Genomic DNA, 26,036 nt, shown 5'->3' on the forward strand with positions numbered 1-26,036 from the left:
CGTCAAGGGAGCCCTCGCGCCGCCGGAGGTTCCAAATCCGCGCTAAGGCCATCGGTGCTGTTAAAATTCGCGGTGCACGAGTGCCGGAGCCGCAGGGCTCGGGCAGCCGGGTGGTCCCGGCTCTGCCCGCATCGCGCTCTCCCCGCGGGCGCTGCCGCCCCTCTCCTCAGGAGCCCCGACGGCGCGGCCGGAGCGCCGGCGCTCCGCGCACCCACCGAGATGCGGACCCACCCCCGCGGAGCGGCTCCGGGCGGGCACCCAGCGCCGTCCCCGGGACGGTCAGTCCCGCTCAGCGGCCGGTGCGCGCCGCTGCGCACCCGCGCAGTGTGTCTAAGCGGTGTTTGCGCCCACAGCGGCGGGCGCTGCGGGGAGAACGCGGGCAGCGCCCGCCTCGCCGCTCCGCGCAGGTAAGGCGGCTCCGCGGGTATCCGCGGAGGGCACTCCCGGGTCCACCACATCCCCCAGCTCCGCTGCCCCCCGCGCGGCTGTAGAAAAGTTGGTAGGGGTGCGCAGCGCTGCGCCCCCGCAGACGGGGCGGCCCCGGCCCGGGCGCTGAGCTGTCCCTCGGGGTGAGGAGGGGTGCGCAGGGATGCGCAGCGTTCCGCGCCGCGCTCCACCGCCACTTTCGCTTCCCCGTGGGGCCGCCCCGCCTCCCCCGGCCCGGCCTGCGCGCTTCACCCCCCGCTTTTATTATTTTATTTTTTTTTATTATTATTTTTCCCTTGCGCCGAGCCTTGTTTACCCAGCAGGTGGATGTGACGTCAGAGACTGACAACAGCAAAAAATAACAACATCTCCCTCCGCGGGGGTGTCGCGGGCCGCCCCCGGCCCGCCCGCGCGGGGCTGCGCGGGGCGGGGAGGGGGCGCGGGGCGGCCCGCGCCGCCCGGGCTCGGCGTGCCGGAGGGACGGGAGGGAGGGACGGGACGGAGGCAGCCCCGCGCCGCTCCGCGCCGCCGCCCGCCCGCGCCGCGGCCGCGCCGTGCTGGGCAGCGGCAGGGCCGAGTCCTGCGGGTGAGTCCGGCGCCCCCCGACACTTTCCCCGCTCCTCCGGGGCTGTTGCACTTTTCCCCCCGCCGACCCCACGTGCCCGGCCGCCCCTCCCCGACCGCCGCCGCGGTACCGGGGGGGTGGGGGGATGTGGGGCGGCGGTGCGCGGATGCGGAGCCCCCCTCCCTGGGCTGCGGGGCCGCCCGCACCCCCTCCCCGCCCACTTTGGAAACTTCCCCCCCGCCCCGCGCTGCGCGCACTCCCCGCCGTGGTGGGATGCGGCGCGTCCCGCCCCCCTCCCATCCCCGCTCGCGCTTTCCGCGTGTTTTCCGCCGGGTCCCTCCGCGCCGCCGCGCAAGGGGCGCGTACGCCCCAACTTCTGCACTCGGGGCAAGAAGTTGCGGTGGGGCCGCGCCCCCCCCGCGCTGTGCCCGGCTGCCCGTTCCCCCTTCCCCGGGCACCTGTTGCGGCTTTACGCCCGCGCAGCTCCTTCCGCAGGCGCGGAGCCCCGCGCCGCGCATCCGCCCCCACCGCGGGTCCCTGGACGCGTTGCGCCCATCCCCCCATTTCTTTTTTTTTTTTTTTTTTTTTTTTTTTTTTTTTTTTTTAAAAAAAGGTTTTGAAAAAACCCCCCCCCCCCCTTTTTTTTTTTTTTTTTTTTTTTTTTTTTTTTTTTTTTTTTTGAAACGAAGTGTTTGAATAAACACCCGCTCCTCCCCAGCTCAGCCCGGCGCAACTTCTCACTGCGCGGGTGCGGACCGCGCATCCTTCACGCGCGTGTGTGTGCGCACGTCCCCCTCCCGCGCAGCCCCGCGGTGCGGAGCCTCGGGACGGAGCCGCGGCTCGCTGCGCGCCGCGGAGCCGCCGCCGGTGCCCGGTAAGTAGGGCCCCCCCGCGCACCTGCCGGCCCGCGCTGCGCGGCCGCGTCCCCGGGCAGCGGAGGGGTGCGCGCTGCAGGCGGCCGAGCGGCGTGTCCGCGCCTCCCTCCTCCCCACCCCCGCTCCGCCGGGTTGTGGGTTTCTTTCTTCCCTGGAAAAAAAAAAATAAATAACAAACCCAAAACAACAAAAAGCCAAACCGACCCAGCGAGCGGGGCGCGGGCAGCTGCGCGGGCAGGGCTCCGCGGGGCGCAGCGCAGCCCCCTCCGCACCGCCCGGCAGCTATTAATGACCGGCGGAGAGCATCGCCGGGCGGGCTGGAGCGCCGCGCTTTCAGCGACTCTTCTGCTGCCACTTCGCTGTAATGATTTTAATTGCGTGTTTTTGCTTTGAGTGAACCAAGCCGAGCGAGATTACTTTTTTTTTGTTTTGTTTTGTTTTTCCTTTTTCCCCCGTCCTTTTCCCCCCGGTTCCCTCTGAACCTGGCAGCGGCGGCAGCGCGCAGCCCTCCCGTCCCTACCCGAGGCATCTGCCGCTTGCGAGCGCTCTCTGAGCCGCTTCTGTAGAGGAGCTGGAGCCCAACTTCTGTGCTCAGAAGTTTAAGGTTTCATTTTTAGTAACTGTTCTCGGAGTGAGTAATGGATGTGTACTGCTCGTAGCGTGTCGTCTACACTATATAGCCTGCTGATTTCTGGGGTGCTGGATTGTTCTAAATATTAAAACAGTTCTCTAAACTGTGTTTGCTTTCCACACAGTTTTTCTAAACTTGGATTTTACCTGATTTGACCAAATGTTGATGTCACTAGTGACAGCTGCTTAATTAGACAAAGTTGCAAGCATGTCATTGAAGAAACTTTTTTTGCCTCTGCTGGTAATCCACAGCTTACTTTAATATTTTGGAAAACATGTATTTTGCTCGGTTTAGTATTATTTTTACAGTTTTTGTTACTCTGAGAAGCTCTTACATTTTGTAAGTTTGAGAGAGCCTGAAATAACTCAAGTTCCCAGAGAAGCGAGTGTGGGCAAGGAGGTACCGTGCATCTCGGCAGCTAGATTTGGGGGAAGACAGGGAAATTGGGGCTGCTCGTTTCAACTTCTCTCCTCTGAAGCTTTTCCCTTGCACATTTTGTTTGAACTATCTCCCAACCATATTGAATGGAGCAGGGCACTGGGGGAGGAAGCTCTCCACTAGTTACCATTCAAAAGGTGTCGGCTAAAATCTCATTGCAAAAAGGTATTGTAGCTTTAACATCTTGCATTGGCAGCATTCTTCCCCCTTAGTCTTTGGATTAGTCATTGTATGAGAGACAGGAAAAAAAAAATCACTTTTTTTTTTTTTTCTGGAAAAAGTAAAGTAAACAGCCTCCAACAAGTGAACCTTGACAACCCAGATTAAGGAAGGCAGGAGAGATCAAACAAAGCTGCTGCTGGGCTGTTGTCAGGAGCTGCCTCACTGAAAGCTCTGGACTATTCGATCAGGCAGCAAGGCTATATGTTCACTTATGCAGAAATGGACCATTACAAATGCTGATCTTTGTTGTGAAACCAAAGGATAATTCTGAGAAAAATAACTACTATTTCAAACAAGGCTTTCTGTTGCTTACGGTTTTGATTGCAAAGTTAGTTTTTTGTGCATGGGCTGGGGTTTGGGGTTTGTTTGTTTTTTTTTAAAGTGATGATGGTTTGAAGTGCATTTTTACACTTTCAGAGGGACTTAGGATTTGATTATGCTTACGCTGTCTAGAGCTGCAGAGAAGAAGGCATTAAATTAGTGCAATTCAGAAAAACCTAAAAGTTCTGTGGAACTCAGCCTTTATTTCTAGATCGCTGAATTGTAAGGAAACATGGATTTGTTTTTTTTCTCTCTGTGTGTAAGTTCTGTGTTGGTGTATAATAGAGGAGTTTGGTTGTGATTAAGCACTGTATATTGGATGACTGCATTCCTAGAGTTTGGAAAACTTGTAATATCTTTCCTTCAAACATATTGCCAAGCAGTCAGGATGGACCTTGGTTTTGATACGCCGGGATTTTTACAAGACTGTGTGTAATGTGTCTTCATGTCTGTATCACAGAGACTGTTACTGTGTAGTTTTTAGTGGAAGTAACAGTAAAGAGTATTAATAGACACTTGATTGTATTTCAGTAAACAGTTAGGATTTAGGTACTAATTGAAATGAACCAGGGGAGTGAGGTTAGTTTTGTTGTGTGACAGTTTCGTGTTTGTGTTCAAACACTTGAACTCAAACTTTAAATATGTGTCACTTTCATTCCTTTAAAGTATTCTAAAACAATGGAAATATATATTTTTTAAAAAAATCTAAGTAAGAGGCTGTTACCGTAATGTATATTAATCAGCAGGCAGACCAAGTGCACATCTGCTGAAGAATTAAGAAATCCTAAATCTTTTTGCATAAGCATTTTTTTAATTAGCAGTGCAGATCTCACAATAAGTACTTTATACTTTCTGTAAGGTAAGGTTTCATAACTGTCCTGCATAACTTACTCTAAAGCCTGTAAAGATTTTTTTTATGGTATATATTTTAATTAGACAATAAAAAGCATGTGCATTAAACATGCACATGTATGCTATTAAGCCATTCTGCGTAATGTGTAATGTTTTTTAACATCTATAAACATTTTCTGCTTAAATCAGTTCCACCAGTAACCGTAACACAGCTGGGTTTTGCCCTGGGAGGAGAAGGAGCAGGGAAGTTGAGCAGGGAATTGTGCATCGGACATTAGCGTGCAGCGTATGCCGCAGTATGCATTTCTCATGGCGGGGATCACCTTTTTTCAAAGCTAAAATTCACATTTTCATCCTTGATGTGACATACTGTAAACATTTGTAGCTCCTGAATTACTTCTGTTTCATAGCACTGTAAAAATGACGAAAAAGGCTGGTAGTAAAAAGGCAAATATATGGAATGTATCTAGTGTTTAGTATTCGTACCTCTTGTGGTCATTTAGATTGAGAGATTGAACTGGATAACACGATTCCTTTTGTGAAATATCCGTTGAGCATGTATTTGTGTATCAAATGAAATAACATATGCGCACACATATGTAGGATATGTATGTAAAATACAGTTATTTCGGCAAGGCTGTCCGGTTATTTATGGGGCATAATGATACTTCTGTCATCTTAAATTTTCTCCGAGAAGCTTTAATAAATTTAAATAGATTATATGCTGTCAGAAAATAGTATAAATTTTGTTTACGATTCACTTGCTTTAAGGTACTTATACTAAAGAAGCTCATTTAACCCCAAGACTGAGGAGCATTAAGTGGTGAGAGGAGTCTGCTGAAGAGCTGCTGCTGCCCTTTGCTCTTGTGATAATCTTAAATTACTACAATTTAATTGCAACTTCAAGGAGCTGAAATATTTTTATGCAGCTGAGCCAGGGCTGAAGAAGGCTCGGTGGGCTTTTTGCAGGTAGCTGGGTGTCTTTTGGAGGTGCAGCGTTTGTTCAGGCCTCTCCTGCCCTTCCCAGCACATCCAGCATCGTGTGTGCAGGGACAGGGTGCCTGGGAGGGAGCTTTCCCGGGGGTTCCCACTGCAGGGGGAGCGGCATCAGGCCCTGCAGGGCTTGGGTGCACGAGGGTTTTGTTTGCTGTCCGTATTTAAAGTGAATTAAATAGCGCATTTTAATTATTCTTCAGATGAGCCTTGCCGTCAGGTTGCTTCCCAGAGCTTTTCCCTGCGATGCTCTGCTGGGGAAGCAGGTGGGAAGGGGCTGGTGGCTGGAGGGGAAGCCCAGGGGGTGGTCAGCAGCGTGGGGACACAGTGGCACCCTGCTCTGAACATGGCCCGTGGGCACGGCGTGGTCCCCGTGTCCCCAGGGGTGAGCTCAGGGTGCAGTCGGCTGCCCTGGGCCCGATCCAGAGCGTGCTGGCATCAACTGGGGCTTCTGCTGATGTCTCTGCCTTTGGCTTTTGCTCTGTGCCACTAACTCGTATCACTGAAACTTTTTCTCCCCCTCCCTCCACGTATAGTAGCGTGTTTTCACACCCGGCGAGCGCTTCGGCAGAGATGTGATATGCAGGAGAAGCCAGAAAGCATTTGCTAGGTGGAATTCAGAGACGCTGTGCACTAGAGATCAGCAGCGTCTTTGAGACCGTTCTTAGAGGTCCTGGCAAGCAAACTTTATTCCGGTGCTTCGAAAGGTATGGCCAGGCTGGGAGCCCTTAACGTCGTGCCACCGAGGACGCGCGTCAGCGCCGGCCGCGCTCAGGCGCAGCGGTGTTCAAATCGTGAGTCTGATTGTTTTTCTGTTGGCCAGATCCCTGTGAAGCGTCTCGTTGCGAGAAGAGACGGAGAAGATCTTGTGGTTGCTAGAAGTGGTTGGTTTTGCGCTGACAGACGCGCTGCTCGCAGCCTGCTCGCTGCGCGGTTCGATTCCCGCAGCTCGCTGTGCTGGGAATTGCAGCTCCTGCAGGTAACAAGGTGATGCCAGTGTAGAGAGAGGGGGGAAAAAAACCAGCATGGGATAAACCATGCAGTCATTAGAGGAGAAACTTAATTGTGGGATCGCTGTAGTCTTTTACTTTAAAAAGATACGTTTTGTGCTGTAGAGGAATCGGTTGCGCTGTTTTGCGGAGGTCGGTTATTTGTTGGTTGGGGTTTCTGGATGGTTTAACACGTGCTCTTTTTCCTTACTCCAGCACTGGAGCTCCCAAGTCAGAGAAGCTGCTGGCTCTGTTCGTGTGCAGCCTTCTCTGCAAATGCGCTCTAGGGTTTTGTCTTTCTGTTCTCCTGGCACGGGTCTCTTCCATGCATGCAAGTGAGCAGGCTTATGTCTAATGGCTGTTTGGATGTGGCAAGTATCCAGAATAATCTTGATGACTTTTTGTTCCGCGTCATTCTGCAAATGAAGACGGGATTCTATGGAAAATGGGCAAAGAGAAGAGCATGGGCAAAATCAGTTTCTCCCTAAGAGGCACCTGAGGAGGACTAAATAATTTTTCTCCTCTCATTGACCCTCCTGGTGCTGTTTTTAAAGCATCTCCATTTTAGTGCCTTGAAATTGCAATTAAGTTGTAGTAATTTAAGATTATTGCAAGAGTGCAAAGGGCAGTAGAAGCTCTTTAGAAGTCTCATCTCAACACTTAATGCTCCTCAGTCAGGGGGTTAAATGAGTTTCCTCAATGTGAGTACTTAAAGTAACTAAATCGTAAACAAAATTTATACTATATTCTGACAACTAATAATCTATTTAAATTACATTAAAGTATGTGTGTGAAAATTTAATTAAAGGCAGAAATACTGTCAAGCCCTGTAAATATCTTGACAGATCTACTGAAATGGAACCCATATAATAAAATATTTACATAGATCTGTTAGGCTACAGTGTTTCTGGGAGTGCTATTCTGAAACTAATTGTGGGCTTTTTTCCCTTCCAGTTTCCCATTCAGTTGCAATGGTCTCGGAAAGCAGCACAAATAAATACCCAGAATGTTTTATTGGGATGATTCTCCCGTGTATTGTTTACTGCTAATGGTGTTGTCTGTACAATGCTTGTCGCTGCTGTGTTTTTATTAGGAGAACCTGTTTCCTCAATAAGTTGGTTTAATTCAGAGGCACTGAATTTAAAAAATGGGCACTGAAATTTTAAAAAACTGGCACAGAAAACTGGGGCTCTGCAGTGTTTGCGGTGTGTCTGCACTGGACGTGCCATCTGTGAATCAACTTTCTCCTGGGTGTGTGTCCCAGAGCATGGTGCTGCAGCATCTCCTGCACTGCTGCGACTCTCAGTTGAATTGATTTTTCAGGTAGAAAGAGCTTAAAACCATTTTCCCAAGGTTTTGAACTCTATATGGAAGTGTTTCCCAAAGTGCACGTGGAGCACAGCACCCTCTTGCTGGTGCATCTGCAGGCATATCTGCTGTGGTATGTGGTCCAGGCTGTTTTCAAGATGAAGAATGTTTTGCCCCGGGTAAAACTGGGTCTGTCTGAAACTTCAGTCAGACTTTGGCCCTTCTTAAAACCCACTGGCTGGAATTCTGCAGGTGGTTTTGCTGGGAAGGTGCAGCATGAGCCGCGCTTTCTCATCACCCCGTCATGGGTTGGAACAAACTCCAGTTTTTCCTGGCTGGAGCGTACACCCTGGAGCTGCAGGGTCGCAGGAGGAGGATGAGGATTTGGGCACGGAGAGAGGGATGTGATGGGAGCGTGGTGCTGGGGAGCCCAGGCCAGGTGCTGGGCACTGAGTGCTGACAGCCCGACAGAAGGTGGCACAGTGCGGCAGGTTGGCTGCAGCCTCCAATGGCATCGTTAGTTTTCCCCTCTTCGCCAGACATTTCCTTTCATGTTGGATCTGAGTTTTAGCTGTACTTCCCGATCAGTCTTGTCATCTTGTTGCTAACAATTAGGGTCAAGTGTCTTTCCTTGGGCTCTCCACAGTCTTCGTGTTGGTGTCCCTCCCCCAGCTCCCTGGCTAAGCTGTTTGTTCATTAATTAGTGGATGGGGCATATTAACACATCAGTAAACCGGAGTAGTCAGAGTTCCCAAGGCATCTCGGGAAGCCCTCTCCGGTTTTATGTGACCGGACATGCACTATTGCTGATTTAGATAGCGGAGCCGATGATGCCAAAGTGTTGTTAAGAGAGAGATAAATAGAGAGAGCCCAGCAGTAAGCAGAATGTCATGTCTCTATTAAAAAGCTTGTGATAAAGGAAGATAAAATGGTGAGGGGGTTTGCTGGAGTGTTCAGAGCAGCCACTAAACATCTGATCACAAAAATCGATGCTGAATTCCCTTTCTTGCACAACACTTGCCTGCAGAATTCTGTCTGAGCCTGGGTCTGGTTGCAGCGAGCAGTGGAGCCCTGAAAGGACTTTTGTTCTTGCCAGAACGACAGCCACGGGGTTCTCAGGGATTCAGGAGCTGTCTGAGCTGGGATTCAAACATCCCTCCCCGGCTCCTTTTGAAGTGGTGTTCCTGGGATGCTGATGAAGTTGTTCCAGGCTCACGCTGGGGCTTGTTGCTCTGTGCTGCCTTGTACCTTGATTTCCTGGGTGCCTGGGCCACCTGCCTTTCTGTCAGTCTGGAGGTCAGGCCTTGGCAGAACAACACCCAGGCAGATTTTTGTCTATTGTTTTTTTTCCTTGCCTGGGTGCAGGGGCTGCTCTGCAGAAGTGAATAAATGGAACTGATTCTAAAGAAACGAGCGGTCGCAGCAGACGGGAGAGGAGCGGGGTTAATTCTCCCGGTGCAGTAAAACGTTAAATCATCACAGCCTTGTTTGCTGAAAGGATGTTGATCATTCCATTAAGGAGGATTAAGTAATTAACTGATATTTCTTTAGGAACCCATGTCAGTTTTAAAAAGCATCTTCCTGGTGTTGCACAGTGAATGTGAAGTGTATGTTTTTCTGCTGCTGGAAAGCTGGGAGATGAGTATGAGTGAGACACCTCTTCCTAAGGAACTTCTGGGAATACCAAGGGAGCAGAAATAGGGAGGGGGGTTTTCAGCTAAAATGTGCTGTTCCAATAGATTTTTGATGGCAAGGTTGTCTTTTATGGATTTTTGTCCGCTGGGCCTGCTGCGAACCTCATTTCAAGGGTATTCTCTTTGGGATTAAGAAGTTAAAACCTTCTTGAAGTGTTCCTTTTGGTGCTTGCATTTTTATTTTTAATAACAGTTTTTATGTTGTAATAGTGAGCTCACTGACAGTGAGTCATGAACTCTGTCTTCCATGAACCTCATGACAAATCTCTGTTAGCCGCTCAGGCAGCTCGTCCAGCCCAGTTCCCACGTTTTATACTTGCTCTGGAAAGAAAAATTCCATTAAAATCAGTCTTGTAAATCCTCCTGTGGCAGAAATCCCCTTAAAAGCAGTGCAGTGCAGGGGGCTGTGGGGCATCGTGGAGTGGCTCCAGACACTGGGTTTGGAGCACATGGAAGCTGGGTTTGTGTGGGAAAGGCTGGCAGGCCAGGGGAGGATGTGCCTGGCCAGGGTTTTGACATTGGCTGGTGCTCAGTCAGGTCAGAAGTGTCTTTTGGGGACGATGCACGTGCAGGTAGAGCAGCAGGCGGGCAGAGGAGAGCAATGACAGTATTTTTCACTGTTTCATCTTTGAAGGCTCAGACTGAAGCCCCTGGATGAGAGGAGCAGGGCGCTGTGTGAGCGCTCCTGCGTCCCGTGCTCCCAAGCTCGCTGCCCGGGTTCCATCCATTTTTTGCCTCAGCAAATCACAGAATTTGGGATTAAACTCATCAAAGCGATGCTGTTTCTTGTATAATGGTCCCAACCTTTAATGCTGCAGTTAGTGATACTGAAACTACACCCAAACTGAAATTTTCCATGCGAGAGATGGATTCTGGTCAGCAAATAGCATAACCCAGTGGCACCAATTGTGTTAGTATTGATACTTTCTGCTTTTATAACAGCTCTCCTTCTCAAACAGGGCTCCTTCAGACAGTACCATGCAAACTGTTGATCAGTGCACTGTAAATTATCCCTCCCTCTCGGGTGAATTTCATAAATAGTTGTATTTCCATAACACAGGCAGATTTAGCTTCAGTTGTGTGGCCTAGGCTCTAAATACTCCTGTTGAAATCATGGGAGCTCACTTGGATGGACTGATTTAAAAAAAAAAAAAGAAAGAAAATTAAAAGAAAATCAATTTGGCTAGATAATAAAAGCTTAGAATATTCATGTGTGTAACATATAAGAATCTCTCTGGATATTTGTGCAGAACATCATGGCCTGTACCTGCATTAGCAGATTTAGAAGAGAGATTTTTCACAGTAAGTTTTGCAATAGTAATAAAGTCTTAACAGCTTTAGTAATTAATTTTAATCAGAGAGTTGTCAGGGGCCCTATCCTGCTGTCATTGAATTAAATGAGTACTGGGAGAAGGTGGCTCTGAAATAGCTCGTAATACATTGTTTTTGTTAGTTTTTAATGATATGCTTGTGCATGTGTGTTCAGATAATATATATTAAGGTTTGTAAAGCTCCTGAATTGTAGGTTTGGAAAAGAGCAAATGTATTTTTCAGTGATAAATTACTTGATACCCAAAAGGCTTTGAAAGAGGAATGTCAAAAGTATGCAGCAAAATTATTGTTTGTACAAGTATTTTAAAAGTTTTTCTCTGGCTTTACCCATCAAAGTTTTCTGAAGTCCAGTAGTGTGAGGAATGATGGTTGTGCTCAGGAAACCTTTCTAATCCATCGTTTTATTTACAGGATTTTAACTGAGAATGGGAGAAACCCATCTTGGTATATTTGAGCTGATTTTGTACCATGTTATCTGTTCTGATTTTTTTTTTTCTTCACTTCTATAAAAGCAGTATCTTCAGCATTCAAAAATACTATTTCATAGAAGTTAAAATGGAACATTGCTTGTGAATTAAACTAAAATATCTTAAGCCTATCCAGTGTATTCCTGGCATTAAACAGTCAGAGAAGGCTAAATATTTCCTATTTATTTTTCAGATTGGCTGGAGTATAGTCTTTCAGGAAAAGGGTCCTCAGCCAGTTGAAGGGGAAATCTGATTTTTCAGCAAGTGCTTTATATTTACTGAGGGATTCTGAGTGTGCAGAAGCATGCTGCATGGAAATGGAAATTTACTGTCTAGGATTTTTAGGGATTTTAATCGATGCCATTAGATAGAGGCACGCTCATAGAGAGGTAAACTAGTAAATCTGAACAAACTGAAAAATGGTAGCTATAGGTGTCTGGCTCTGTTATCAAACTTGCTGCCTAAGCCAGAGTTTATGCACTGTGATAATGCTAATGACCAGCAGAGCCAATGATGCATGACTGGAGGAAATCAGTGGTATAATCGGAAAAAGTTATCAGGTTTTTGTCATTAAATATTACTGATAAATAATACACTACATTTTGAGTAGATAGGATGTGTTTAATTCTGATGTGGAGAGTTTCAATTTAATAAGGGGCATTGCTGAGTAAAATGATAATCTTTTCTAATTTAAAGGGAAAAATAAAAATGCATTTGTTTCATCATAACTTCCTGGCAGCCACCATCCATTGCTGTTGTCTTCACTGGTGTCTGATAGTGAGGAATATTCACAGCAGTTTGAGGTGTCTGCTTTTAGCACGGTGTTTTATCTAAGTTACTACTTTGTGCAGGATTAATTACATGAGGCCAGAACCAAAGGGGTTCTGTTTAGTATAAACTAGGTAAAATCTTTCATTTTCTGCTTAAAAATGTGAGTGTTGCAGCAAATATAAACTCTGTGCTCCATGCAGTGATTCCCTACGGAGCAATCTGCCTGTCCAGGCAGTAACAGGAGGGAAGGGATGAGGACAAAAGATAGAGATAAATTAGATCTCGTTTTGCAACTTATCTTTTAAGTCAGTGGGAGAACAAGGAAGAGAAGTAGAGCTTAAACTGAAGGAAGAGGGATATTAATAGTCTCTATAAAGGACAGTTTGCACCAGGAAAAAAGGAAAAAAAAAATCTGCTTGGCTTTTTTTAGCAAAACAGGCTAACACCCAGAGTAAATCTGTGTCATTAACTGAAGCAGTGCGTGATTTTTAGAGCATCTCTGCTCCTCGTGTGCGCCAGTGCCTGCGGAGGCTCGTCCCTGGGCTGGGGGCAGATGTGCTGCAGCCTCTGCCCTGAGGAGGCTTCTCCTGCCAGCTGCAGAACCTCTGTCTGGGTCAGCCCATGGCCCTGTTGGAGCAGATAGCACCAGTTCAGCCCAACGAGTGGCTTTGTAACAGGGCCAGGATCTTCCCACCACCCCTTGGAGTCGTGCTCGAACGCTGAATCTCAGCTCGAGTTTCCAGAATTAGATGGCACAGTGAGTAAACACAGCGTACTTGCCAGTTCTCACATCCTCTTTTGCAGCGAGTATTGCAGCAAATCCTGCAGGTTTGACTCATCTCTGAAGTTCTTCACTGATATGAAACAGATCTCGTCTGCCTTTCTCAAAAGAGCTGGGAATGTGGCCTCAGCTCCTGAGCTCACAGTCCTTCTGGACGTGAACGCTGTTTGCTTGAGTTGGCCTCTCAGAAACTTGTGCAGCTCTGAGTAACTTCAGCTGGAGTTACGTGCCTGTATCTGTGGCAAAATTTGGCATGCAGTTATCTTTTATTGAAAGCTTCATGGAAATACTTCGTTCTTGCTATTCACAAATATTTACATTCTGGTAGGAAGATTTTTTTCCCCTTCCATTTCTTTGTGGGTTTTTTTTTTCCCCTGGTTGATGCCATAAGCACAAAGAAAGTATAATGATTTGTCAGGTAACAAGTAATATTCAAGTTTTCAATGTATATTTTTTTACAGATTCAAAAGAAAAAAAAAGTCTGCCTGTATTGGAAGTATTTGTTGGATTGTAGTGAGCCATCCAGGGTGGGATGGAGATTGTGCTTAACACGTGGGTAAATTAGCAGGGGAAGGTCATACAGGGCAGAAAACTTTCCTGAGTAAATACAAGTGGTGTCAGGTACAGCCCCTGTGTTAAGAACAGCACGTCTTAGTGTTTCTGTTCATCGGGGTTGAATCACCTCCGCATGTTTCAACCTCTGCCTGGTGGCTGCTCTCAGCAGGTTGAGGAGGAGGACACTTTGCTCACAATGGTCCACACGTGTGCCGTGACTCAGGCGCGCTCACAGCTCCATGACATGTGTCAAATGAGAATTGTTTCCTTGCAAAGCCTTTGCCTCCTTTGTTTTTTCTCAGATGAAAGCTACTTTCAGTTTGACTATTTGACAGCGCGCTTGGTGCCATGGAGAGCGAGGGCTTGGTTCACTCTGCAGTTCAGGAGATTCAGGTATCTCAGCTTCTCCCTGAGTGTGCTTCCCATTGCATCCCCTGTGCTTCAGCTGACCAGAGGTGGGACTGTGCAGGAAGCTGGACCAGTGGAAAACTAGCTTAAGCAGGAAAAAAAAGAGTTTTCTGCCAGTTGAACATCCTCATTGGATTCTGGAGATCAGAGGAGGGTCTGAAGGGGTCAGGGCCACCCCCTTGGCCACTTGATAGTGTTTACTGTAATGTCAGACCTCTGCAGAGGCTTTGTGTCTGGATGTGCTCTTCTCAGTGTGGGCAGAGCATCCTTCCATGCCCAGCTGCTCTGGGGCACGCTCCCAGCAGTGCCTGCTGGTGGGACCACCCTGCCAAAGCTGCCAAGTGTGGGTTTCCTCTAATTGTTAATGTGATGCTGCTCCCTTAGTGCCAGGTACTGAAGTTGTTACTGTGCACGTCCTGGAATCGTGTATTCTTTGGGTTTCCTTCTTCCCTGTGAGCTGTGGATGATGAGCTGGTCCAGAGGCTGGGAATTTGGGATGAGGGCACTGAGATACCCAGGTTGCTGGCTGCTGCTGTCTCTTCTTGTTTTTATAATAACTTATCTGTGCGATAAGCAAATGCAGCTGCACATAAAACTCAGATAAAGCTGTGCCCAGCCTGCCGTGTGCCTGTGGAGTCAGCCAAGCTGATAAGGAAAGAGCTCAGGAACAGGTTGACCCAAAAAGGGTCTGTGCCATGCCCTGTGCTCACTGGGTGCTGTGCAGGATGGGTGTGCTGGGTGTGTGTGGCATGGGGGTGTCTGGGGAGTGTGGGTGGCACTGGTGGCTCTGGCACAGGGACAGCCACAGGCAGTGCCACCAGCAGGGCTGCTGGTGAGCCCAGGTGCTGGCGTGCCCTGGCATCAACTCAGGCTTCCAGTGTGGGTTTGAGTAAAGCTTTGAATACAGTTTATGCTTTTCCTGCTCTTGATATGGGTGCAGGTGCACATTAATAGGAAGGGAAAGCAGAGGAGCCCCGAGGGAGCCTTGCTCGAGCCATGCCAAGCAGGTACAGCCCACGAGTCTTATCACCTTGTGATAGATAACCTGGCGTGGTGCTGCCATTCCCGTGTCACAGGGATTATGGGGGCGAGGCCGTGCTGCAGGTGGGCAGGGACCTGGTCCCTCTACCCTGCTGTGTGCTCAGGGCTGCTCTCCCTCCTCATGTGGAGGCACCTTCTTGTCCCTGAGAGCTTCTCTTGCCTTGCTGTCCCTATGCTCCGATGCAGGTGGATCAGCGGAATGTTTTGGAAAGGGTTGGCACCACAGAACAGCACTGCAGGGTGTCCCTGACTGCCCCCAAGCCTTGCTGTGTGACCAGTGATGGTGATGAGGTGAGCTGGGCATTCTCCATGCCCCATCAGAGCCAATGGATAATTTTGGGGGAGGCTGGGGTGAGGAGAGGCCGGGTGCCCACTGGCCAGGGCTGAGCCCACAGGGCTTTCACTGTCAGTGGGCACTGGTGGAGACTGGCTGTGGTGTGCCCAGGGAAGTGAGACCCAGCCCAGCACCCAGCTGCCTGCCCTGGGGCCTCCCTGGTGTTGCACAAAGTCTTCTCCGGCTGATTTCAGCCTGTTTGCTGCCTGGTTTTGCATTGCCTTGTTGAGGAATTGGAATGTGCAGTCTGTGAAGTGAGGCAGCAAAGTGTTAGCCCTCACTTTTAATCATTACCTTTATTTTTGGAAAGGAGTAGCAGCCAGGATAAAATATTTAGTAGGAATAAAATTCTTGTTACCCACCCTTTGTTCCTGCTTGGTTTGTGCCCGACCTGAGGTGTGGATATCCCTGGGGGCAGCTGATGTGCAGGTGAGCAGAGCTGTGGTCCTGAGCCCCTCCTGTGCTCACCCCCTCTCTTCACCATGTGCTGAGCTTCCATATTCTGCATGTGCAATTACTGTATGCTCCTGAACAACCCTCACCTTGCATTAGGGTTATTCACTGTTCATTCTTATGTGTCAACACCACATCTGATTGGAACCTTAATTGCTCTGTGTGCTCCTGTATTTTCCCCTCACCTCCAGGACCAGAGGGAGGGTTTGTTGCAGGGAGAGTCCAAGGCAGTTATCAGGGGATGGGCTCTGCCACTTCCCAGGCTGCACATGCAGTGAGTGCCTGGAAAAATGCCCCTCCAAGTCATGACAAATTAAGCGTTTCAGACAGATGCAGAGATGAAGCTCTGTGAGGAGATGTGTGACTTGGATCCAAGAGTTGTGAGATGTGCAAAGATGGAAAGGAAAGCAAACTTCTCATCCAGCACATGGAGGCTGTGGTGCTTGTGCCCTGGGGTGCTCCAGTGCAGCCATCCAAAGGCTGCTGAGATCTCTATTGTCCCACCCGTGCCCCTGTCACAGCAGTGCTGTGCCAGGAGCTGGATGTGCCATTTTTGTTATTATCAAGGTAAGTAAGGTAAACCCCATTTTTCTCCAGTAAGCGACCTTAATTTAATTCCATTTTTCAAAGCAATGAGAGTTATTTCATAGAATTAGGATCATTAAAGCTGGAAAAGACCTCTAAGATCATTGAGTCCAACCATTCGTGGTACCCCATCAATAAATAAAGGGCTGTTTGGAACCCCTGAGCATCCTGTCTGTGCCCCACTGTCCCTGTCAGGGCCTCCGTGTGTGCTGTGTGCACTGAATCACATCTGCTACGTGAGTGGGAATGTGCAGGAGGAGACCAAGACTTCTGAATGGCAGAAAAGAGTCTGAGGAGGAGAAATTAATAGTAGACAGATGAAGAATTCTTGCATTCACACAGCTCGTTATTGAGACCCATCATCATGGCAGAGAAATGGGAGAAACCTCTGTTGCCAATTGGGGTGTCCTACAGCAACAGTGTAGGGTATGTCTTCCAGCCTGAACTGAAAAAAAAAATAAATTAGGCAGTAGTTGATTACCTCTTGGTTTTAAGTAAGTGTAGTATTGAGTGCAAATTAAAAACAACCTTGAAACTGCACAGATTCATAAAACTGTACACTGGGATTTTAAAAATTACCTCCATTGGAATCCTGGAAGCATCTGTTACATAATTAATGCACTTAAAAATATATTCTATTTATGATTAATCCAGCACTGTAGTGTGTGCTAGTTAAATGCCTGGATCCCAGCGTGCAGTGCGAGGAAAGAAATGCAGTTGTAATCTATTTGATGGTTATTGGAAAGGACATTTGCTACAAATAAATACATTTTCCTTAGTCTTTTTATTTGTCAGGGCCAAGCTTATGTCTGTTGTGCTGAGTTTGTTGACTGGTAAATGTTTTGAGATTTATGCTGATAATTTTGTAGATCTACTGGAAAAAATAACTCAAGAATAATTAGGGAGATTGACCATACAGTAATGTACCACATGGGTGACAACGTTGATGATCTTGGGTATGGTATATACAATTAACAGTGCTAAGGCTTAGTACTGCAGAGCTCTTCAAACACTCTGAATTACACAAGTGCTGTAGGGGATGCACATCTCTCCTTGCCAAAGTTGCTGCATGCCTTGGGTCTCCTCTCCAGAGAAGTACTCCCAACATGAAACCTCTGGGTGAGAGTGGTGGAGCAGGCACAGCAAGCACAAGTATGACTTGACAAACATCAGCCTGCAGAGATTTTTTAATCAGGAAGGTTTTAGGGGCTCTGTAGGCTTTTTTTTTTTTTTTTTTTTTTGGGACTTTGAGCTGGCATCCAGCCATGAGGTCCTGGTGCAGTTTCTGGCATCACACTTCCTCTGACAGATTTTTCTCTCTGCCCTCGGTTTCTGTTCCCTTTTTTACTCTCACCCTTCATTGGACACCGTCTTGTCAGGTTGGTGCCAACTAAAATCCTTCCATCTTACTTTTGTTCCTGTCTGTAAAGCCTGCAAGCTGTTACAATGGCCCTTAGGTCTGCTGTGTTCCAGAGTGGTGGTCCCACCTTGTGCAGAGCTGTGGGTGGCCCTGGGTCCTGTGTTTCCCTGCCTGCCTCGGGCTGAGCATCCCAGCTGCAGCAGCAAGAGCTGCACAGTGCTGTGGAACTCTGTTAAAAGCTGCTTTTCCAAATGGCTCGTTTTTTGAAGTGAACAATCGTGTGTGTTAGCTCAGGAAGGATTTTGGGATTGAGTGCTGAAGGTCCTGTTGCTGCAGGGCTGTGCTGCATGGCTGCTGGATTTTTGTGAAGGGGTCACCTGTGTTGAATCCACGTGTGCTCTTGGATGTACCTGCCACCAGCAGCGTGGCACGGTGTGGACATTGGCACCTCTGCCTGCTGGGCTCTGCCCAAGTGCCCCAGCCCTGCGTGGAGGCAAGGTAGGGATGGGGAGGGGAGGACAAGGGTCTCCCATCTGCCTTTGGTGTCCCCACAGCCAGCTGTGTGGCGTTTCTGTGCCATACCAGTGTGGGTGCTGAAGGCATCAGGGATGTGAGAGGTGTGTGGCAGCCTGGCTCTGCTCTGCTGTCCTCTTCTCCATCGCTGACACTGGAAGCGAGTTCCTAATGAACTCAGCTTCCCACTTACTGTTGGTTGTCTTCTTTCTGTACTTCAGAGTCCCTGGTGCCCCTTCAAAATGTAGCGAGGGAGGAATGAGCCTGGTTTTGTGGGAGGTGGAGATGCTGAGATGCTTTTACCTGTGGACTGTGCTCTGGGCTCGTCCTCGCCATTAATCCCAATGGAAACGTTTCTTCTGACTTTTCCCACTGTATCATGCAAAGCCTTGTTATCTCTGCAGTACAAAAATGCACTCAGCATGGGCTTTTCCTTTAGTCCTGAGGAGAGATGGATGTTGAGATACATGTGCATAGGCTGTATTTTGAGCAAATTAGGACAAAAAAAAATTTGATTACTATTGGTAACTTAATTTTCTGCAAACTAAAGAGCCCCAAAGAGAAACCCACTTCAAAAGGTCTTTGTTTCCTCCTTTTTTGTTTTTTTAACAAAGGCTACGTTCTAGCTGTATTTCAGTGGTCTCCGGTTTCAGCCACTTTCTTTGATACCAATTTGTGTGAAAGCAGTTGTCAGACAGAAGGAAATGATAAAATCTACGAATTAAGGCAAAGGATGAGAAGGGCAGTGGGTAGCATGAAATGGAGAAGTGTTGGGATCTAAAGAGCATTCCTGCAAGCAAATCCCAGTTCCTGTGCTTGTAACGGGCCAGGTTGGTGATGTTTGGCAAATTTAATGGATTGGGGTGGGTGGCTGATAAAAACAAAGAAGATTTTAGGGAAAAGCAGAATCTGGTGACTACAGTAGTGCATATTTATTTTTAGAGCTCGATTGCTTTTGAGTTGCTAGCATTAGAAAAACTTCTTAGCTCGCATTATACTGCAAATTTCTTTAATTTATTTTTAAAGTGGAAATTTTGCAAGCTGACGTTTTGCAGCATGCGTAGTACGCTTTTGGCTGACAGCATTGTCTGGCAAAAGAAATAACCAAATTATTATTCAGTCATGGGTTTTTAACAGCCGCAAAGCAAGTGGATGTTAACTAAATGATGCAATTTATTCCCTTCCTGCTTATTGCCAGCTTGCCTATTACAGAGAGACTGCCAGCTTTAAATAAGTGGTACCCAGATGGTAGTCGCATGACGCCCACTTGGTTACGGAGCCTAAGCAGGGAATAACTCGGCAGCCACTACAAGCTGTGGGTCAATTGAGGGGGAATGCCTGTTGCTTCACAGTTTTGCATATGTAAATCTGTTAATGTTATGTCAGTATTGTGCGGTCTAAACACAAGCACTGCCTTTCTCTGGGGCCCAGATGAACTTGGATCGCCGCCCAGTTAATGAGGAGCGGGCGTGCGGAGCAGCGCTCGGAGGCAGCGGCTGCGGCTCCCGGCGCGCCCGGGATGCTCCGCTCCAGCGGAGCAAACAAACACCTCCTCTATTTTTAGCGCGGAAAAAGGCTGGCTCGGCTCGGCTCGGCTCGGCTCGGCTCGGCTCGGCTTGGCCCGGCTTGTCCCGGCCTCCTCTGCTCGCTGTGTCTGCCTGCCTTCATGGGCTGCAGATGTGGCGCAGCCGCCTCCGAGGAGTCATGAACTGTTGTCGTCTGCGCCCTTTAACAGCCAACATCTGCCGCGGCTGCCTGCTGCAAGCGGCGCGGAAACAATCCCGGGCAGAGCGCTCGAGTTCGGCCGCGCCGGCGATTGCTTCGCATTAATTGCGGCGAGATAAGTTACTGTACGAGTCAGGTTTGCAGCCAGTCCTTCTCCCCCTCCCAACCCCGCCTTTTTTATTATTGTTTTAAAAGCAGTAGTTAAAATTGTTTGACATGGGAATGGTTTTTATCGTTGATCATTTCTGGTTCTGAAAAGTTTATTACAATGGGTGAAAACAACAACCAAAAAGACCCATAAAAAGCTGGGGCTGTAATATGCTTATAGGCTAAAAAAGTACCAATAGTGTTGATTTAACCAAAGAAAATGTTCCTGGAGGTATTGTAAATTTTATGTGCCAGATGAAAAGCATTAAGTGTGTTATTTTTCACGAAGGAAAAACATTCTGATTTTTAACCATTTTGTAAATTATATTAATGCTGTAATATGGGCCTGTTCCAGGAGTGCTCGCCCCGTGAGCAGGTCTCGTGGGGCGTGGGTTGGGGCCCTGGGTACTGGGACTGGCCAGGCAGAAATCTCATGTTTTTTGGGTAAAACACTCTGTCTTTGTTTGCTTTTTGGGTTCCCCCCCCTTCTTTTTTTTAGAAGTTGCAAACGAGCATTTTAAATGCAGCAAGAGTAAAATTTAGGGAGAAAATAAGCCGCTTTGGAATGTAGCGGAAAGCTGAGATGCTTCAGTATTTTATCTTTATTTTGCTAATTATTTGTCATGGAGATCGGAGTTGATTCCCTGAGATTTCTTTTAAGCCTCTTAAGATTAATTTTTTTTTTGGCTAATGGTAATTTTCCTCCGCTTGATGCTCCCCAGCTAGAGCGTTACTGCTTAGCTGCATGGCTGGGGGAATAAGCTCAAGGTTCAGAACATGGACTAGCAAAGGGAAAAAGTGATGAGGAAAACCAGAGGGTCTGGAAGTGCTGTAGGGATTGCGTGGAGGGTTTATAATTTGGGGCGAGTCCGTCATCCCCATCACTGGGGCTGGAATGGGAATTTGTACAGCAATTGTGCTTTTTGATGGAAAATTAGTTAGCAGTTGTTGAAGAGCCCGTAGCAAATCCTTACACAATAAAGGTAAATCAAGCTCAGCTTTGGTTTATATGTGATTTTTTTCAGTTCCCTATATTAATGTGAGAGCTATAGCTTCCCCTACTGAAAACTTAATTAGGCAAACAGAATGCTATGTTAGCAGACACTTACAAACCCAATGTGCTCACAACTAGATTCAAATAAGTTAATAAGAGTTATATTAGGTGTTTCTAATGGTACTCTCCATTTTTTTAAATAAATGCTGGCTTTGGTAATAAGCCACCCACACCTTTTTGGGTAATAGTTTAATTGAAAAGCTTGATCGTGTCCATTGAGTCGCAGAGGATCCCTTCTGCTGTGTGCTGTGGTAATGCAGGTCTCTTTGAACCCTTTTTATTTGGGTGCCTGATGTAAAGCCCCCTTAGGAAAAAACTGGGATGAGGGAAGGAAACAATCTGTTGTGGAGTACACGCAGAAGAGCCAGCAGACAGGAGCAGAACAAATCTGCAGAGTTAGTGTGGGTGTAGGGGTGCGTGCGTGTTTGTGTGTAATGTATTTAAAATGCCAATAGCTTATGCCTTTTGAAGGCTCCAAATCATAGCTGTCATATTAGCTATACCATTTCCAAAATTAATGCCAGGAACAGACTGATACTGATTGTTCAAAAAAAGCTTCATTTTTATGTGACACTTTTTTTTTTTTGGGCTTTTGACATCCCCAGTTAAAACAGGTATGGTTTCCATGCAATGCTCCTCAAAAATTGTTTGCTGAAAGGATTTTGATTCCAAATTGAAGGTATTTTCTTAATTTTTTTCCCTCCAAGAAGACAGAATAACAAGAGGAGAGGGAGAGAGCCTTCTTACTTTCCTACCGATTTTAGCAAAAAGATGTTTGGACAAAGAGCATTAATGTGAAGCCTGAAAATTTAAATTTGCTGTCAGAAATTTGAGACTTTGTTATTTCATAACTATTGCTACACCATGTCCTCCACATCTTTGTGCTTCTGTCTACAAAGTGGGAATGGGAAAAGGTTGCCATGTTAAGAGACTGCTGCAGGATTTAAATATAATGCTTGTGAAATGCTGAGGTCATCTAATGTAGGGCGTTTTGCTAATAAAAAGGATCAATGTCTTCAGTCTGCTTCAACTTGACCTCTCTGTTGGTGTCATGCAGTGGGTCTGAGGTGTTTCTTAGCAATGTTTTTTCCACTGTGGCAAAACATGCCTAGTTTTGAGCCACCTAGCAGAACTGCCCATGGTGGCTAACTTAAAAACATTTATTGAACGCCAGTAAAGCAGCTTTTTTTTTGTCACTGTGTTCATACAGGTCACGTCCACCTTAAAATTTATTTATGCTAATATTAACATGTGGCCAGTAAAAGTGTGTGTCTGTGTGGGGTATGGCAACCTTTAAGAGAGCAGAGCCTGGTTGCCTGGTAAGGATAATCTTGCCAGAACAAAAAAAAAAAACCTACAAAAAAAGGCGACAGTGCACAAAAGTGCTGTTAGTTTGTCAGCATTTTACACAAACCTTCCATAAGATGTGCTCAGAGCACGGCTTGAGAGGTCCTTTCTGAAGCCGAGGTGGTTTGGGGGATTCCCTCAGAGAAGATCAGATAAGATAGTAAGTGGAGGATTTGGGCGGAAAAGTGGTTTGGAATTGCAAATCAGTGGTTTGCCCATAAGTGCTTTGGGTTGGCTGTGGTGTCTTCTGATCATATATATATATATATTTTTTTTTTTCCCCCTCCAAAGATCTTGAGTATTTTTTCACCCCTCTTTAAGCTCTCTCAAAAGGGTCCTGATTTTCAAAGGCTGAAGATGGCTGCTCACTCCAGAGCTCTGCAGGCTGATGTGAAATCACTGCTTGTTCTCTCGAGGCTCCTGATCTCGGTCTCTGATAGAGCTCCTCACTTTCAACTGCTTCAGCATAATTCAGTGCTTTCTTGAACATTGTAGGAGGTTGAATAAATATGATTTCTACAGTATGTATGTATACATAGCTCTATGTATGTATATATAAAGCGATGAAACTTGGACATGCTGGGTGTTAAGCAACACGCCAAAAGCAACAGGAGGAAGCAATGTCAGAACAGGACTGAAATTTATCTGTTGCTCACTGGTGATCCCACAGCTGGGCAGGATCCAGCTGAGCAAACTGTGATGTGGTGACTGTTCTCTCTCATCCCACACAATGTACTTATATTGTAAAATATATATTCAAATATTTAGGAAGTTGGACTGAAGGATGGTAGCTCTTGGATCAAGCCCTCTAGACCTTGGGTATTTCCTTACTGATGTGAATGTAAAGCCTTCATCTAGGAGGAAAAAAATAGATTTTACAAGTTTAGTAACTCTACCAACACCTGGCTGCACAGAGAGGTAAGTGGGGATGAGGGTTTTGTTGTTCTTACCTTTTTGTTCGTCTTGGAAGAAGCAGGAGGGGCTGGGTGGCACTGGGCTGTGTCCATCCCACACTGGTGGCACACATGGTGCCAGGCACAGACAGGTCCCAGCTGCCTGGCACCTGCCTGGGCTCCGAGGGACTGGCTGCCCTGGGGGACACAGCAGTCCCCACAACAAATGGGTTGAAACTGCATAAAATGCTTTGTTTTGCCCAGGTCTGTGAGAGCCTGGTCTGATCATTCTGGCACGCTGTCATCTTCATCTTGTTTTGGACTTGTGGCCCCTGGTCTGGTCTGCTGTGTCCTTCACCTTCACTGCTCTGCTTTCATGGAAGGCATTGTTTGAGCAGAGTTTGGGCTGTGCTTTCTGCCTCAGGTAGGAGCAGAGTGGTTTTACAGACAGCACCAGCATCCAGCTGCTCTGCTTGTCCTGCATCCCCAAAACACCTTCCACGCCTACTGTCCTTTTTCTAGTGGCCTAAAATCCATGGCTTTGTTTCATCCATGAGGCAGTTCAGTTATCTCCAATCTCAAGACTGAAGATACTGTTGGCATAACACAAGTATAATTACTGTGAGTATAATCAACAAGGATTGCTGGATTGATTTCTCTCTTCTTTTTTTCTTCAGGTGTTTAAAAAACCCCAAACTTGCATAAGAGTACGTAACTTGGTAGAGTTCCCCATTGCTGGAGGCACTTTGTGAGCTGGAGCTCAGCTTCCCCTGGAAGATGTAGGATCTTGCATGCCGTCAGCCTGGATTGTGGGCACGCTGTTGCCAAACCATGGGCACGGTTACAAGGGAAAATTGGCATGGATCAGAGTGTCTTGTCCACCAAGATGCTGCCCCAGCTGTGTGTGGTGTGGTGTGCTGGCTGGGAGCTGCTGCTTCCCTTGGCACAGGGAGCAGAGGGAGCAGGGAGGACACTGCAGAGCAGTGATAGTGATCTGGGGCTTGGGAGAGGGTTCTCTTCAATCCTCCCTCAGTTCTGACTTCAGTGCAGTTAAAAGCTGAAGAAGGTTTGGTCTCCTTGGTGATTTGGGTGAGGGTGGAAATGGCTTTAATCTTTTTGGCTGGAGTCTCAAATGAAGGTACAACCTTCTCACTGCACCTGGCAAAGAAACTTGTTTCTTACAGGTGTAGCTTTGGTTTTTGTCCTGCCTTCTCTTGCAAATGAGCATCCCTTTTTTCTTTCCTTTTACCATACATAAGTCTCCTTTTGGAAGTCCTTTTTGCCATCCAGGCACCTGCATTTCAAGTCTCTATCATGCAGATTCATTTTTCTCTTTAGGCATGTGCCATGCTGACAGGCCTCAGGCTAGAACGTGCTTTTTATCTGTGAATGCTTTCTCTTGTGCTTTCACTTGGAGTAGGTGATACTTTGAGGTGAAGGTGAGGGGCTGTCTCGTGCTGTTGGGAGCCAAGACCTGGGCTGCTGCCCTGCTTTGGAAGTCAGATTGTTCCAGGCTTGTGACTTGGATTCAGGAGAACTAAAGGGTTCACATGCCATGAATGAAAGGAAGAGAGGCGTGGAGTCAGAAAAGGCCTGCTTGAAGAGTTCTGAGTTTAATTTCTGTGTTTGCTTTCATTTATTGAAATGCTCCAAATCTCAAGAGAAAGATTGAATTTTGGGGGCGGTGTCCCCATAAATCTGACCTTTTTTTAATGCTGGACAGAGGATCTGAACATCACAGGAATCCAGGTGAGGAGCCTAAAAATCACAGGTAATGCATGCATGGAGGTTGTATTAGAATACTTTCTTTGGAAATGCAGTCTTTTTGTTGAATCCTTATGGCACAGGCTGTAAGTCTTGCCATCTCCTGGACTGCCCCAGGAGCATGTTCATTAACTCCCACCATCTTCTGCATTAGCATTGGCTTCTGTGCTTCATTTAGATTTTCTTTAGAGCATTACATAAACAACTATCATGTAAATACAGGCGTTTGTAATGGTGGTTTTAAATTAAAAAGACTTTTGGATTCATGCAAGTAGACACATGCTTGCACAAAATAACTTTTGGCTTTCCCCTAACACTTTTCAGAATAATTTAAAGGAAGAAAAGATTTGCAAACAGTTGTAAAAGAGCCATAAAAAACTGTCAAATACCAGACCTTCAGCTAATTGTAAACTGTTTTGCTCTTGGAAGTCATACAACATTGATCTCATAGTTGCTTCATTAAGAAGGTGCTTCTCTGTAGCACAGGAGCTGCTTGCCTAGGTAGCCATGAGCAAAAATAGCAAGAGATGTTGGGCTTCTGCTATGAATGCCCAGTATAAACTAGAATAGCTCCAGGCAACTGAAGGATTCTGTACCAAAAAGGAAGGCAAGTGTTGCAGGGAGCTGAACAGGAAAAAAAGCTGCAGAGCTGAAAGCTGCTTTTCTCTGCTCCCAACTGCTTCACCCTAGAAAAGGCACAGCATCTGCAGCCCTTTGCGGGCAGGATGGCAGTGAGGAGGGGGGTGTTTTGGAAGGATCCACTGGCACAAGAGGATGCAGCTCTGGGTGATGAGTGTGGTAGCACTTGCAGGCTTCCTCTCTGACTGACTGTCCTTATGGAGTATAGTTTAATTTTCAAAGGAAGATGTGAAAAAAAAAAAAAAATCCTTTCCTGGACAGAGAATTGGCTGACATCCCCAGCCAGCTGGTTAGTTGTATATATATATTTTTTTTCAGTATACCAAGGAAGACAAGCATTCATGGTCACCTTTTTCTGTTTGGGATTAAAAAAAAAAGAAAAAGTCAGTAGTCCATTTGACTAGATTGGTGAAAAACTTGTCTCTGAACTCAGCTCTAATTCTACAGCTGGGCAGTGTTTTGCTTGAAGAACGTGCCTGGCTGTTAGAATTGTGTCCTTCCAGTGCTGCAAATTTGAGTGTCTGCTTCAGGAAAATATTAATAGCAACCCACT

At 47.0% G+C, this 26,036-nt stretch overlaps 1 protein-coding gene across 3 annotated transcripts in view; it reads left to right on the forward strand.

The window, feature by feature from the left end:
- Nucleotides 1-302: 302 nt before the first annotated feature.
- Nucleotides 303-26,036, forward strand: part of FOXP1 (forkhead box P1) — a 376,939-nt gene continuing 351,205 nt past the window's right edge. Inside the window, exons 1-4 of one of the 3 annotated variants that reach the window (XM_041460982.1) lie at nucleotides 919-1,012; nucleotides 1,710-1,865; nucleotides 5,860-6,030; nucleotides 6,147-6,302. The gene's annotated coding sequence lies outside the window, so the exon portion shown is untranslated. Of the gene's footprint in view, nucleotides 408-902; nucleotides 1,013-1,709; nucleotides 1,866-5,859; nucleotides 6,031-6,146; nucleotides 6,303-26,036 lie in introns of those variants that run through there. The other 2 variants (XM_041460973.1, XM_041460964.1) reach the window with 2 other exon arrangements.

Source organism: Pyrgilauda ruficollis, unplaced genomic scaffold (assembly GCF_017590135.1).
Source record: "Pyrgilauda ruficollis isolate IOZ18807 unplaced genomic scaffold, ASM1759013v1 scaffold10, whole genome shotgun sequence".
NCBI classification, from domain to species: Eukaryota; Metazoa; Chordata; class Aves; order Passeriformes; family Passeridae; genus Pyrgilauda; species Pyrgilauda ruficollis.